Genomic DNA, 14812 nt, shown 5'->3' on the forward strand with positions numbered 1-14812 from the left:
ATACTCGTCAGACTCGTATTTTTGTCTTACTAAAGAGCAAAGCCAGATGGTGTCAAATGCCTGCCGATCAAGGAACACGGCATCAACCTGAGCGTCGTTGTCTGCTGCGCAGTGGATCTCATGGAGGCACAGAGGGAGCTGAGATCGTAGGATCTCTGTTTGCGGAAGCTATGTTGATTATTATGGAGAAGATTTTCGTTCTCCAAGAACATCATAATTCTTGAATATAAAACGTGTTCCATAATTCTACAACATATTGACTTCAGTGATACAGGTCTGTAATTGTGCGCGTCTGCCCTGCGGCCCTTCTTGAAAACGGAAATGACCTGCGCTCCTTTCCAGTCGTTACTGTCCTTCGGTGCTAGAAGGGGAGCAAGTTTTTTGGCATAATCTTTGTGGTATCTCAGCAGGTCCTGATGTCTTTGCGCTAGTAAGCGATTGTAGCAACGTTTCCATTCCGCTAGCGGTTATCTCAATATCTGCCATTTCGGCTCTCATACGATGACTGAAAGGAAGGGCACTTTTAAGATATTCCGCGGTGAAACAATTTTGGAAGGCGTATTTCAGTATTTCGCCTTTCTTTCTGTTATCTTCCGTTTCGATGCTAGTATGGTATCTAGTAAACTGAATATACTACTTCGACAAAATTTTATTTTCAAAGTCACTGGACGCTTTTCTTATTGCTCCACTTCGCTAATTTTCACTTCGTTCAGTTTTTTCTGTCTCCTCGTAACTGAATATTTGATGCGGACTCTTCTAATACTCTGAAATTTGTATCCTGTCACTCATACTGACAAAAAGTATCTTCCTCTCTTTCTCAATATTCTTGTGGAACCTGTAGTCGTAGTTGCTATTACAGCCGTATATCTTCCTGTATGTTAACTGATTCGATAATTTTAGATCTTCTTGTTGCTATGAAGTCAGAAACGTACCTTTGACGAGCTGGTTCTCTAATTACGTATTTGCTTGAAGTAGTTTTCGGACAACATGTCTGTCTCTGGTACCAGTTTTGATGACATGACTCTCCCAATCCATACCTGGCAAGTTGACGTCACCCTCCTCTATTACAACAGCATGATCAGAAAAATTATTAAAGATATTCCTTGTGTTCTTTCTGAGACGCTGTACTACAACAGCTCCTGATCCAGGAGGTCAATAAAAGCAGCCGGTTACCATTTTTGACTGACTTTTGACGCTTATCTTCATCCATATTAACTCAAATTCGTGATCTGTAATAACTTTGCTAGATGTTACAGAGTTCTTTACTGCAATAAAAACGCCTCCACCACTGGTGACTGACTTATCCTTACGATAAATGTTCCAATCTGAACGCAGGAGCCGGCCGGAATGGCCGTGCGGGTCTAGGCGTGTGTGATGTCCTTAGGTTAGTTAGGTTTAAGTAGTTCTAAGTTCTAGGGGACTGATGACCTAAGATGTTAAGTCCCATAGTGCTCAGAGCCATTTGAACCATTTTTGAACTGAACGCAGGATTTCGTTGCTATTCACTTCCAGTTTCGAACAACTTTATGTTCCCAATATTATTTGGACATTGTATCCTTCAATAAGCGATACTAATTCTGGAGCCTTTCCTTGGATGCTGCTGCAGTTTACTAATATTATATTAACCTTCTCTACCGTATATCCGCAAGCAAGCATTCTCTGAGAACATTGTGGCTGCTGTAACTTCAATTTCCGCAGGCAATTCCTCTGACCCCATAGCAGTGGTCGAGAAATTCGCATCAAATACCGTCGCAGAGTCGTCTGAGCTTCTTCTTCAGACCTTCCACTCCGCTCAAAACCAGAAGACAATGCTACAAATAGACAGCTTAGCCTGGACCCAGCGTGCGTTGCTAGTTGCCTTCATCAGATCAGCCATCCACAGAAAGGAGCCGAATATGGCCTCAGAACCCAAATGGCAGGCGACATTCGTGCCGACATGTGCCATTGTTTGCAGCAGCTTACATCCTATGCACTTGTTACCCGCCGGCAGGACATCCTGCACTTTACGGACGACATCCCCATCCCCCGGCAAAAATAATGAGTGCACACTGTCATTCTTTCCCGCCCAGCATGCTATTTCCCCAAGATGTTCCTTCGCCTGCGTATCGTTGGAGCACCCAATGACTCTGCACTTGCCCGGACCGGGCAGGCGAACCGGCTACTGGCCCAACACAGGAGACATCTCATGCTGCTTCCTAAGTATCAATACCAGGTAGCACCTCGTACCCTTTGCTAATGCGTAAGGAACCAGCCATACAGCGAGTTCGCTCTTTCGCCTCCCGCTCAGTGACACGTGAACCCACCACTGTCCGTCACTCACTCTCGAGTGAAGACGGATCGACCAGATTTTGCGCATCAGAAGACGCAGCGACAACGATTTCACCAAGAGATTCCAACAGCACTAAAGGTGTCGTAGTCTCGTCACCGGCACCCCGATGTCACCGCAGCTTTGAGCATTAGCCAGAAGTCTATCAACCGTAGTCCACACAGTTTCCAGCTGTTTATGGACAGCATACCATTCTGCTTGTGTTGGCTCATAACAAGCACACTTCTCATCCATATCGTACTGTGCAGCTTTCTCACTATAGCCTTGGGCTACAAGCTCCATAAGTTCTTAAAGAAGATACAAATTTATGCACTAAAAATGGGTGTATCAACAGTTATTTTCTACTAAAATGTCTGTTATCCAAAAGCTAGTGCAGGAAATAAACATGCAAACTCCAGTACACTGATCTAAACTATATGCTGTTTACTGACACGAGATTTAAACATAGAGACGTGACATGGTACTTCTGACGGTGGAAAATTGGGCGTATTTTGCAATGTTACCCGCCATGTTGATAAACAGCACGTCATCTAGGTCTATTTAGTTTCGCGTGAGCTCCCGAGGCCCACCGCACGGCGTCCATGGAGACGAGGCGCTCGCTGGAGCTTAAGTCTTGGTAGTGACTTAGTGCCTATGTGCCGCATTTTCAGGCTGTTTTGGTTTTGTTTCTAGACCATGCCCTCATAGACATATTATAGAATCAGGTTTGTCTTCTGAAGAAGGCTCAATTACTTGGGCTGAAACCTAGGTAACGGTTGATTTCATTACCGCAGTCGGGGCTGATAGTTTCTCATACATATTAGATTATCACGATTGCTGACTGGCCTGCAATGATGAAAGTACTAAAACTCCTCAAACCCACCTTAACCAGTTCACCACTTGGTGTAAACCAGTGGCTCACACCAACTTTTCCTAGACCCAGAAAATCATCGTAGGATGTACCAAGAGTTTTACCTTCCCATTTATGGTCGTCCTGTCCAACTCACTCCTACCCTGAAATACCTTGGCTCACCCTTGACCGTCACCTCACCTGACTCCCTGTCTCCTAATGATCCAACACAATGCCCATAATAGACACTACCTCCTGAAACTCCTGTCTAGCTGGACATGGGTGCATCCTTCCACCCTCCTTCACACCTACAAATCCTTGATCTGTCCTATCCTTTGCTATACCAGCGTCACCTGGATTTCCACCCCACCCTGAGCCTATAAAGCCGTCGATATCCTCAAACGCCATACACTCGGCCTCGCTTTCGCTATCTACCTCCTGCTTCCCACACAGGTCCTATATGACCTCATCCCCTTCCCACATCTTCTCATTTTCCTTGAACAAATCCGAACCCTGTACATCATCTGCAGACTCAAATCCCCTCAAGCCCTCTTGCCTCCTGGCTACCCCCCACCCATTGTCACGTCTTTACCATTGTGTCCCCCCTTTCTGCATCGCCTCACTCCTCCACCTCCTTTACTAATGCACCTTCCAATGCCTAACTCTCCTGGATGATGAGCTCTGCCCTGATATCTACCATTCCTATCACATCTAACCCCACCTCCCCCTCCTCCTCAGGGCGCCCTTTCCCCTCCTTCTCCCTTCCCCTGAGTGGTTTTCCCCTTCTCCTGTGCCCCCCTACCTTTCCAGTGGACTCTCTTTCGGTCTCTGTGTTCCCTTCTGGCTTGCTGTCCTTGTCCCATCCTACCCGTCTCCAGTTCCTTGGTGCGCTACCCATACCATTTTTTCATCCCACCCTCTCCAGTCCCCTCCCCCACTATCCCCTCCTTTCTCTTCTCTTCCCTCCTCTCAGGCCTCCCCTCCTGTGGCAGGTCCCTCCTGGCAGTTTTTATTCTTTGTCACGTGTGCTCTGTCTCATGCAGAGGTTTCAAAGTACCATCATCCTGGTGTGTTTTAATTCTGTGGCCAAATTTTCTCTTGTGCTTGTGACTTCAGTGTATTTTACTGCGTTTATATCTTGATGTGGACCTTTTTTAACTGTGTCAAACAACGAACGTCTCCGTGGAAGCGTATATTTTAACCCCCACTCTCTCTCCCCTTACTATGTTCTTATGTTCCCCTTTTTATCGCCTTTTAATATGTTTTGTTTCATTTTTTTTTAAATAACTGTATTGTCTCTTGGCTGAATAGCGGCGGACTGTGACACTGATAGTCCTCCCGTGCGCATATGGGGCCTGCGAATGAAATTACAATAAAGAAAAAAAAAAAAAAGACTAGCACTGGCAGTCAGTAGCTTAACTCCTGACGGCGATGGCGGATATAGCCATTAAAAGCTTGAAAATTGTATTCGAATTGACTTAGATTAAAAAGTGAGAAGATTTTATACTGTCGATTCTGTTGAGAACGACCTACACCGACATGTTCTCAGTAATTCACTCTCTGCCCTGTCTGCCTATTCGTAACGAATCCTAGTTCCATTACGTAATTTTCTGTTGCTGTTGATATTACCCTATACTGAGCTGACCAGAAATTCTTGACTTCTTTCCATTTTACTTCACGCAGATGGAGCCTTATCATTTCCCTTTTCATATTTTATGATTCCCCTACCACGTTCAGACCCGTAAAACTTTTTCGTTGGTTATACAACCTTTTTCTCAAGATCACCTCCCACTTGGCAGTCTCCTCCCAGAGATCAGAAGGAAGGACTAGTCTGGAATCTTTTGCCAATGGAGAGATCATCATGACACTTTTTCAGTTACAGGCCACATGTCCTGTGGGTACACATTACATGTCGTTAATGCAATGGTTTCCTTTGCCTTCTGCATCCTCATGTCGTTGATCATTGCTGATTCTTCCACCTTTATGTGCAGTTTCCTACCCCAAGGACAAAAGAGTGACGTGAACTTCTGTCCGCTTATCCGTCCCCTTTCACAAGGCTCTTGGCAGAACAAGTGTGACCTCCTATGCCAGAAGACCTCGACTGCCGTTACTGACGATTTTTATACAAAATTAAGCGGTGACGAGGACTTTCTGATTACTAGTCAAAGACGCTTCATCTAGATCACGGGTGCGACAGACTAACAGAAAGTACGAAATGACAGGTGCAGGAATGGCTTGAGTATAGAACAAAGGGCATAGAAGCATCTGTAATTGGGGGAGAGATAATTACACTGCACAAAGATGGGAAAGCTGGAATATGGAAGGAATGTATAGATGAGCAATACAAAGGGATTGAAATTGCAGGTTATTACAGAAAGATCAGAGGAGGTAGATGAAGATGAGATAGGAGGTATTATACTGAGAGAAGAATGTGACAGGGCACTGAAAGACCTTAGTTCAAACAAGGCCCTTAGTATCGACAACATTCCCTTAGAACTACTGATATGCGTTGAGAGCCAGCCTTCACAAACTATACCACCTGCTGAGCAAGATGCATGTGAAAGGCAAAACAGCCTCAGACTTCAAGAAGAGTGTAATAATCCTGTACCACAGAAGGCAGTACCCTCCATGTAGTGTACGTTGTATAAGCAAACAGCAATGTAGAAGGAACAATGTACTACATCGATTTTCTGTTCTTGTACGTAAAGCTGCTTGGACAAAGAAGCTCTTTGGTGACCGAAGGGTGTTCTCGCCCACACGCAGAGAGAGACGAGTACTTCTCTCTTTTGCGACCGGAATCGTCCCACCACATCAACTGAAACGTGGATGAGCATCTCGTCGCTTCGTGCCACCCGACAGTTCTGAAGGTAACGCGTGGGTGACACGTGTGTATTATATGTACCCACGTGGTCCGGAGAATGCGACGGCAGGCCGGCTCACCTCCCGGTCTCCGCAGCTCCAGTCCGTGCCCAAACGTAGAATCCCGCGGATTAACTATGATGCACGATCCGTGTTTCATCACGAACCGAACAAAGGCTGTCTGATTCCTTATGCGTGCTGGTGAACACGTACGTGCCGTCACCGCACACGGTTACACTCTTGTTTCTGGATACCCTGCCAATACTAATCCCTTTCTTTTTCCTGGCCGTCATCCCATTTCGCCACGGGGTCGGCATGTTAATTTATGGATTTGGCATTGTTAATGGTAGAGGATGGCCAGATGCCCTTCTTGTCGCCACGCACTGCCAATACTAAAGAGACTGAAAATACCTTACTTAGATGTACTGGCGTTAAAATTACACTCTTTGAATGGATAAGTTACCCATGAAAATTTAGCAGAACAAAAATACCTATTTGATAAGGTATAGAAAATGAACCTTCCAAAAATTTGGGATTCAACTTAATACCACACTCTACTACCGAGAGTTTGAAATAAGAAATTGCTCTATCGGGTTATTCCTCTTATTTTATGCGTAGTCTATTGAAGTACATTTATTACACGGCTCTGTGCGTTACACACGTCTGAGCCCACAAATGTATGTCTGCCCTTTGCTCTCAGTGGTTTGGACGTTGGTATATGTGTTTCCACTGTGATCATTGTGTCTACAGTATCTCTGGGTGAATTCGGAGTCATTCGTATCTCAATTAGTCCCTCCGACGTACGCTGCCACTCCAACCGATGAAATCTGTAATATGGTTAGTGAACACGGACATTCTTGCGTTATGGAACCGATGTTACACAGTACAGCGATAAATGATACTTGGAATCCTACACTTCCAACCGAGCGAGGTGGCGCAGTGGTTAGCACACTCGACTCCAATTCGGGAGGACGACGGTTCAATCCCGCGTCCGGCCATCCTAATTTAGATTTTCCGTGATTTCCCTAAATCGCTTCAGGCAAGTGCTCGGATGGTTCCTTTGAAAGGTCACGGCCGACTTCCTTCCCTGTCCTTTCCCAATCCGATGAGAACGATGACCCCGCTGTCTGGTCTCCTCCCCCAAACAATCCAATCCTACACTTCGGAACTTCGATAATGTCAAAATTGCTTTTCTCTCCGTACATCCAGCTGTCCTCCAGAAGGACAGAAGTTAATCAGCTCTGAAATGATTTTGTCTAAGTGGTTCATTGTTTTCCTTTGTCTCATTTGTTTTGCCTGATTGCCATTCTCGTGAATTTAGTCAACTTCAGTGTTTTGAAATCGATAATACTAAGGAGCTGCTCTCTATTTCTAATACACAATATTTGCCTAGTTTTCCATCCAATCCCTCTCTTGGTAAAAAAACATTTCTTCCCTATAAAACGTAATTACCTATAACGGTTTCGTAGCTATCTGTGCCTTCATTGTGGCAACAGGATACATTTAAAATCCAGAGCGTGAGTGTCAAAACCGCTGTCTTTCGCTGGAATTTCCTTTTTTGTAATTCGAGGATTTGGTCAGGAAAAGGCACCCGCCTACATAGAGGACTGTTGGTCTGACTACCGTGTGACCTAGTTTGATATTTATCGATAAATGATTCAAGGCATACATTTTTCTGTAGGCATAGTGTGCTCTATCTACCTTGATTTTCCTATGTTCGAAAGCTACGGTTTCGATGAAAAAGTCTGAGATCCATTCACCATGGTACTTCAACCTTTTGGCTCTGTTGATAAGCTTGGTACCGCTGTCTCTCTTCATTCTAGAGGTGTCTTTAATATTAGCAATGACACCTGTTTTCTCTACAGTTAAATTTAGTGCTTGGCGTTGCATAGTAGCCTCTTGCATGTCGTTTGCCAGTAAGCTTAGGTTATTAGCAAAAGCCAGAAATGGGATCTTTAGATTGTCTGCTTTGACCCCCACCCTTAATCCGGTGTTCACTGGTAGAAATCTGGCCCATTCCCCGATTTTTTTTTTTTTTTTGCAGGACACTTTTAAACAATATACCTGGTGGTTATAATTAAAGTGCAGCTTCTAACAGTGGTCCAGTGGGAGTTGTAATAACCTACGGCAGTGAAACTTGGTAGATCTGCTAATGTGTTCATACGGAAGCGATTTATGTCCGACGAAAATTTGTTACAATTTTGGCCACCAGTTGGAAACCTGGCACAAATGTTTCCATATTTAATGGATTAGTAAAGGGACGTGGGCAGACAAGGTCCAGCAAATGAAAAGGTCATAATGTTGATTTTATTATTAATCACTGCTTATACAGTTTGTTCAGTATGAACACCGGAGACGTCGACAAGGTACTGCACAGCGCCAGATTTTCACCTGGTGGCCAAAATTGGAACTAACTTTTTTACAGCGTAAATCGGTTCTACATTAACGCATAAGTATATCTACCGAGTTTCACTGCCGTATGATAATTACAACCCACCCTGCACCTCCGTGAGTTCCTTGCCTCACCGTTTTATTAATCGGGAAACTGAGAGTTGTCCTCTAAACTGTACTTTGCATCTGTTGTTGTCCAGAGAGGCCTACACCTCCCTAGTGCGTTTTTCGATGCGTTTTATTCGTCTTAGTATTCCAAAGGGAATGCTTGAATTCCGCGGTGACGTATGCCTTTTGGATGTCTACGAAGGTGGCTATCCACTGTCTGGCTCGTTTCTTGCAGTGCTGGAGGTTGCTGTTTGAGGTTTTGTACGTGTTCAGCACACGATGTCGATGCTCTGAAACCTGATTGATATTGCCTGATTCATTTTCCAGGTGTCTCGTTAGGGTGTCGTTCGAGAGGCCTGGAAAATATTTTGTATATAACCGCAAGGAGCAATACACCTCTGTAGTTAGCGGCTTCTATTTTTCCTCCATGTTTCGTGAATTGGGTGGATGACTGTTGAGGTCTAGTCGTCTGGGAGTTTCTCCTTAGTCCAAATGTGTAGAATTACGGTATGCACGTCTATGCGTGCCTGTGCTTTCTCGGGATACTGTCAGCATTTCTGCCACAATCCCATTGTTTCGTTTCATAGCAGGATCCATTCGGTTGTCATTCGCGGCACGCTCTCAGCACAGCGGTCCGTCGACGATATTCTTCGTTCCGTGTTACTGTCCTTCGAGGGAAGCCATCCTGCCGGCCGCGGTGGCCAAGCGGTTCTAGGCGCTTCAGTCCGGAACCACGAGGCTGCTACGGTCGCAGGTTCGAATCCTGCCTCGGGCATGGATGTGTGTGATGTCCTTAGGTTAGTAGGTTTAAGTAGTTCTAAGTCCTAGGGGACTGATGACCTCAGAAGTTAAGTCCCATAGTGCTCAGAGCCATTTGAACCATTTGAAGCCATCCTGGGCTTACATTTCAGCAAAATAATGCCTGCCCGCATACGAGGAGAGTTTCTACTGCTCGTCTTCGTGCTTGCCATCGCATCTACCGATTTCCGTCCCATTGGGATTAACTTTTCTTTTGCGCTTGAGTGATTTACACTTGTGTTTCACCTTATCCATGAACTCGCATTTGTTGACTGGCCAGTAAACATATTTAAGACTCAACACCAGCCAGTTTCATGTCCCACTGCTTCCAGTGCCATTTATATCAATCTAGAAACAGTCCATGTAAAGGTATAGTTTCCAAAATGAATTAAGCAATCTGCAAGAAGAGATTTTCTAGTCTCAATGACGGCCTGACCACGCCTGCAAAAAGAAGATTAAGTTATTTCTTTGAAGTCCACTGCAGAGCTGTTTTTTTTTTTTTAATGTCATTGTTTTAAAATGTAATGTTCTATGAGCTCATATATTATCTCAAAGAATATCTCAAGTAACTTCGTTAATAATTCAACCATGCCACTGGACTCCATCCGTTACGTAATTCTAACGACGCAAGCCAGTAACAAAGGACTAAATAGCAAGCGACACTTTCTGCACAAAATATGCTGGGAACGTTACGGCACACGATATACGGAGGGCTATATTTTGCTCCATATATGACGGGTAATGGGTCCAACGTTAACGAAGGAGCGCTCCTTTCTCCTGGACCCTGGCCAAAAATGCGGAGAGAATGTGAATACCAGCGTCGGCGCGTCGCTGCTCGACGTGTGTGCAGCAGATCAGACGACGCGAGACTAGAGGCGGGAAGGAGAGGCGAGGCGAGGCGAGGCGCAAATTGAAACGACCGGCGGCGGCAGCGGCCACGGGTGTCCGCATTAATTACGGGCCACGCTGGCTGCATTCCTCGGCAGCGCCGGCTCCAGAGGACGCCGCCACCGCCGCCACCACCGCGTGTCTAACGCTTCCCACGGCGCTCCTAAGCCAGAACGGCAGCCAGTGAGTCGCTCACCTCTAGCGGGCCTCCGCCCTAGATGCAAATACACCTTATCTCACGGCGTCCCATATGTTTGCATGTTTAAGTCAGCGTCGGATTAGGCGCGAATTGTGTCGCTTGAATCAGGCTAGGTGCCACGTGCCACAGGCTTCCCCGTACTATGTGCTGGCGCTCGTAGTGGCCCGTTAAGTTCCAGTCTGTACGACTTGCTATGGCTCCTACCATATACTGACACGTCACGACTCGTGGGACGATTGCCTAACATCTGTCGAGCGGGCCTTTACAACCCCTTACTACAGTAGCTACGTACAGCAGGGAGTAAAGAACTGGGCAAAACACGTTGAAGAGTGTGAGCGATCCAGTTGTATGTGGAGACCGATTTTATAATGTATTTCATGAAAAATGGCATGAAATGGTTATCACATGTAGAAGCGATTGTATCTTTGACACCACTGAACTAAAGATATGGCCTGAGTGGCAGAATTGATTGCAAGCAGGGGCACGCGGAGCGCAGTAGCAGTTGCCGCTGCACTCTGTTAAAGGTAGGATGTAAGACTTAAAGCTATTGGCTAGATAAGAGAATTTAGCTGTTGGCCTATGGACGCAGCATAATACAGTTCGTAAGGTAATGAAATTTTGTATATTTAGTTATAAGTATGCAGCAACGCAATGTGGATTTGGCTAATTTTTACAGTACTGAGCCTCGAATGTCGGAACCAAATATTTGCCATCATATTTAATGTATAAGTTGATTAGGTATGCCAAATTTGTAATTTTTGTGTGATTTGTAATCCTCATACAGTGACGTTAAAGCTTGGAATCTGTTTTGTTAAACGATGTTAGACTTTTTGTCACGTAACAATCCAAGTGTGTTTAATTACGTCAGTAAATGAGAATTGTAGAACAATTGAAAAGTTTACTGAGTTTGAAGTTTATGTAAAATGTTTCATATCGGATTTCATGAGGGAGGGGCTTTTACTTTGAATACAATTTGTAAACAGAAGCATTCGGACTTAGCATATCCCGTTATCAGTACTTGATCCAAAAATATTAATGTGCCAGAATCGGAAAAGTATTAATGATTGTAACAGTTTCAATGCGGGCAGCATTGCACACCACTGAGCCAATATCCCAAACTATCACTGAACGTTTGCAAGGTTATTCATTTATCAACTAATCTGCTGACGTTATCTGTTTGAAGCTATTTTATGGCCGACATTGCACTTTGCTGACGAAGATTGAATATTTTTTATGCCTACTATGGAGAGAACAGAATATCAAGATTACATTTGTTGCGACTCAAGACCTAAGGAAAATGTATGTCATTGTTTACTTGCATAGGGAATTTTATCAGTTTACTGCACAGGGCCATATCACTCTGTGCTCACGAGACTTAGTAAATTTCAAAGGGATTGATTTCATTATAGGCATAACGTAGTGGTTTTCCGGATTAAGTTGTTTAATTCTTCTTTGGATTACAGTAAAATTCATGAAGCACACTATTTGCTCAACAACACATTACACAGTAAACTCCCGTAAGACAAGCATTACCCACTGCATATCCAATAACAAACACGAATAATTCATTATTAAAGAACGTTACAAGAGATATTACCCAGTCACGTGCAGGAGTGCTTAAGACGCTGAGCGTATTCTACTGGAGTGTCTGGGAGCCCTGTGTCAGCCTGCTGTGGCTCTGAAAACCTCTTCATTAACACTGCGGAACTTCCTCAGAATGGTCACAACCCGTTCCCTCATCTGTTCTTGCCCAAACAAAAAAGACAATCGCTATGAATTACTTCAAGGTCGACAAAACTTTAATCTTCCTTGGCGTCTCAGCAGCCACTTGGAGTCCTCTTGAAATAGTAGTTGTCATCCACAACCCATATTTGGGCAATCTAATGTATTTATATCACGGCACATCCGTCAGTGTTCATTGATATTTCGAAATATCTGAAGTTTTCCTCTTCAAATTCTCCATCGTGTTTTGACATAAGTGATAGAACTCTATTTGCAAAGATGGTTTAATGTACAGAAGAAATTAGTCACGATGGTGGACGGAGAACTGTAAGACCATGGTATTCGGGTAGTCTTTTACCAACCACATTAAACACACGCTATCGAGCCGATAACCATAAGTTAAATTCACTAGTCCACAACATACTTGTAACATCTTTATTCTGTCATGGCAGGAACGACTTAACATTGATGTAGAATATCACTAACCAGCAGCTAGGATACATTTTAACTAGACAAAAAATTAGAAACTAGATGCTGGACAGCGAGAAATGTTGAGATGAATTGTAAATCTTGTCAAGGATGGACTACTAACCTGAGATGGAACACCAAAGGATCTGTAATTAACCACTACTATAGTGATACAGGAAAACGATGCATAACACCATAAATCCTCCACAAACGAGAGAAAAAAATGTTTAAAAATGCAAAATTGCAGTGGGTGTTCATTCGAGACAGTTATGTAGCTTCAGACTTATTAATAGAAGAATAAGGAATTTGTTTGTTCATGTAGACAGAAAACAAGCGAATGTATGAAATCATGAAAGAAAAACTCTTGCTAAGACGATCGTAAGTCAATATTGCTGCTCATTGCCGTTAGTGTCAAACTTATATCTATAATATACGATGGAAGAAGTAAAAGAAAATTCCAGAACATGAATAAGAGTGCATGTGCAATCCCATACCTCTACTGTCCTAAAGATTTCGACGAACGCGCTACTTGGTTAAGAATTCGCTACATAAAAACAAAAGGGAATAACAGAAGGAAAAATAAACGTTTGATAAACATCGCATTTAGAACCAACCAGAAGGAACGAATGAATTTTGTCATCTATGGAATGAAAAGAAGACCGGGAAAGAATAGTGTAAGAAGTATAGTAAGAGAGAAAAGCATTCCTCGATAATTTAAATCTACTGTATAGACTGGCCCAAGGAAAGTATCTAATGAGGGGGGAAAGGCAGTAAATTAGAAAAATAATAATTCTGAGCTCAAACATAATGAGGTACATCGTATGACTGACTTCCTCCATGTCAGTCAGCTTGTATTCTGAAAACATCAGGCAGCAGACGACCGCCGACAAACAGTAGAAACAGTGAAGAACCCGATTTTGTAACATAATACGAGTTCCTAAGCAGGAGCGAATTATATACACTCCTGGAAATTGAAATAAGAACACCGTGAATTCATTGTCCCGGGAAGGGGAAACTTTATTGACACATTCCTGGGGTCAGATACATCACATGATCACACTGACAGAACCACAGGCACATAGACACAGGCAACAGAGCATGCACAATGTCGGCACTAGTACAGTGTATATCCACCTTTCCCAGCAATGCAGGCTGCTATTCTCCCATGGAGACGATCGTAGAGATGCTGGATGTAGTCCTGTGGAACGGCTTGCCATGCCATTTCCACCTGGCGCCTCAGTTGGACCAGCGTTCGTGCTGGACGTGCAGACCGCGTGAGACGACGCTTCATCCAGTCCCAAACATGCTCAATGGGGGACAGATCCGGAGATCTTGCTGGCCAGGGTAGTTGACTTACACCTTCTAGAGCACGTTGGGTGGCACGGGATACATGCGAACGTGCATTGTCCTGTTGGAACAGCAAGTTCCCTTGCCGGTCTAGGAATGGTAGAACGATGGGTTCGATGACGGTTTGGATGTACCGTGCACTATTCAGTGTCCCCTCGATGATCACCAGTGGTGTACGGCCAGTGTAGGAGATCGCTCCCCACACCATGATGCCGGGTGTTGGCCCTGTGTGCCTCGGTCGTATGCAGTCCTGATTGTGGCGCTCACCTGCACGGCGCCAAACACGCATACGACCATCATTGGCACCAAGGCAGAAGCGACTCTCATCGCTGAAGACGACACGTCTCCATTCGTCCCTCCATTCACGCCTGTCGCGACACCACTGGAGGCGGGCTGCACGATGTTGGGGCGTGAGCGGAAGACGGCCTAACGGTGTGCGGGACCGTAGCCCAGCTTCATGGAGACGGTTGCGAATGGTCCTCGCCGATACCCCAGGAGCAACAGTGTCCCTAATTTGCTGGGAAGTGGCGGTGCGGTCCCCTACGGCACTGCGTAGGATCCTACGGTCTTGGCGTGCATCCGTGCGTCGCTGCGGTCCGGTCCCAGGTCGACGGGCACGTGCACCTTCCGCCGACCACTGGCGACAACATCGATGTACTGTGGAGACCTCACGCCCCACGTGTTGAGCAATTCGGCGGTATGTCCACCCGGCCTGCCGCATGCCCACTATACGCCCTCGCTCAAAGTCCGTCAACTGCACATACGGTTCACGTCCACGCTGTCGCGGCATGCTACCAGTGTTAAAGACTGCGATGAAGCTCCGTATGCCACGGCAAACTGGCTGACACTGACGGCGGCGGTGCACAAATGCTGCGCA

This window comes from Schistocerca nitens, chromosome 1 (genome assembly GCF_023898315.1).
Source record: "Schistocerca nitens isolate TAMUIC-IGC-003100 chromosome 1, iqSchNite1.1, whole genome shotgun sequence".
Taxonomy (NCBI): Eukaryota; Metazoa; Arthropoda; class Insecta; order Orthoptera; family Acrididae; genus Schistocerca; species Schistocerca nitens.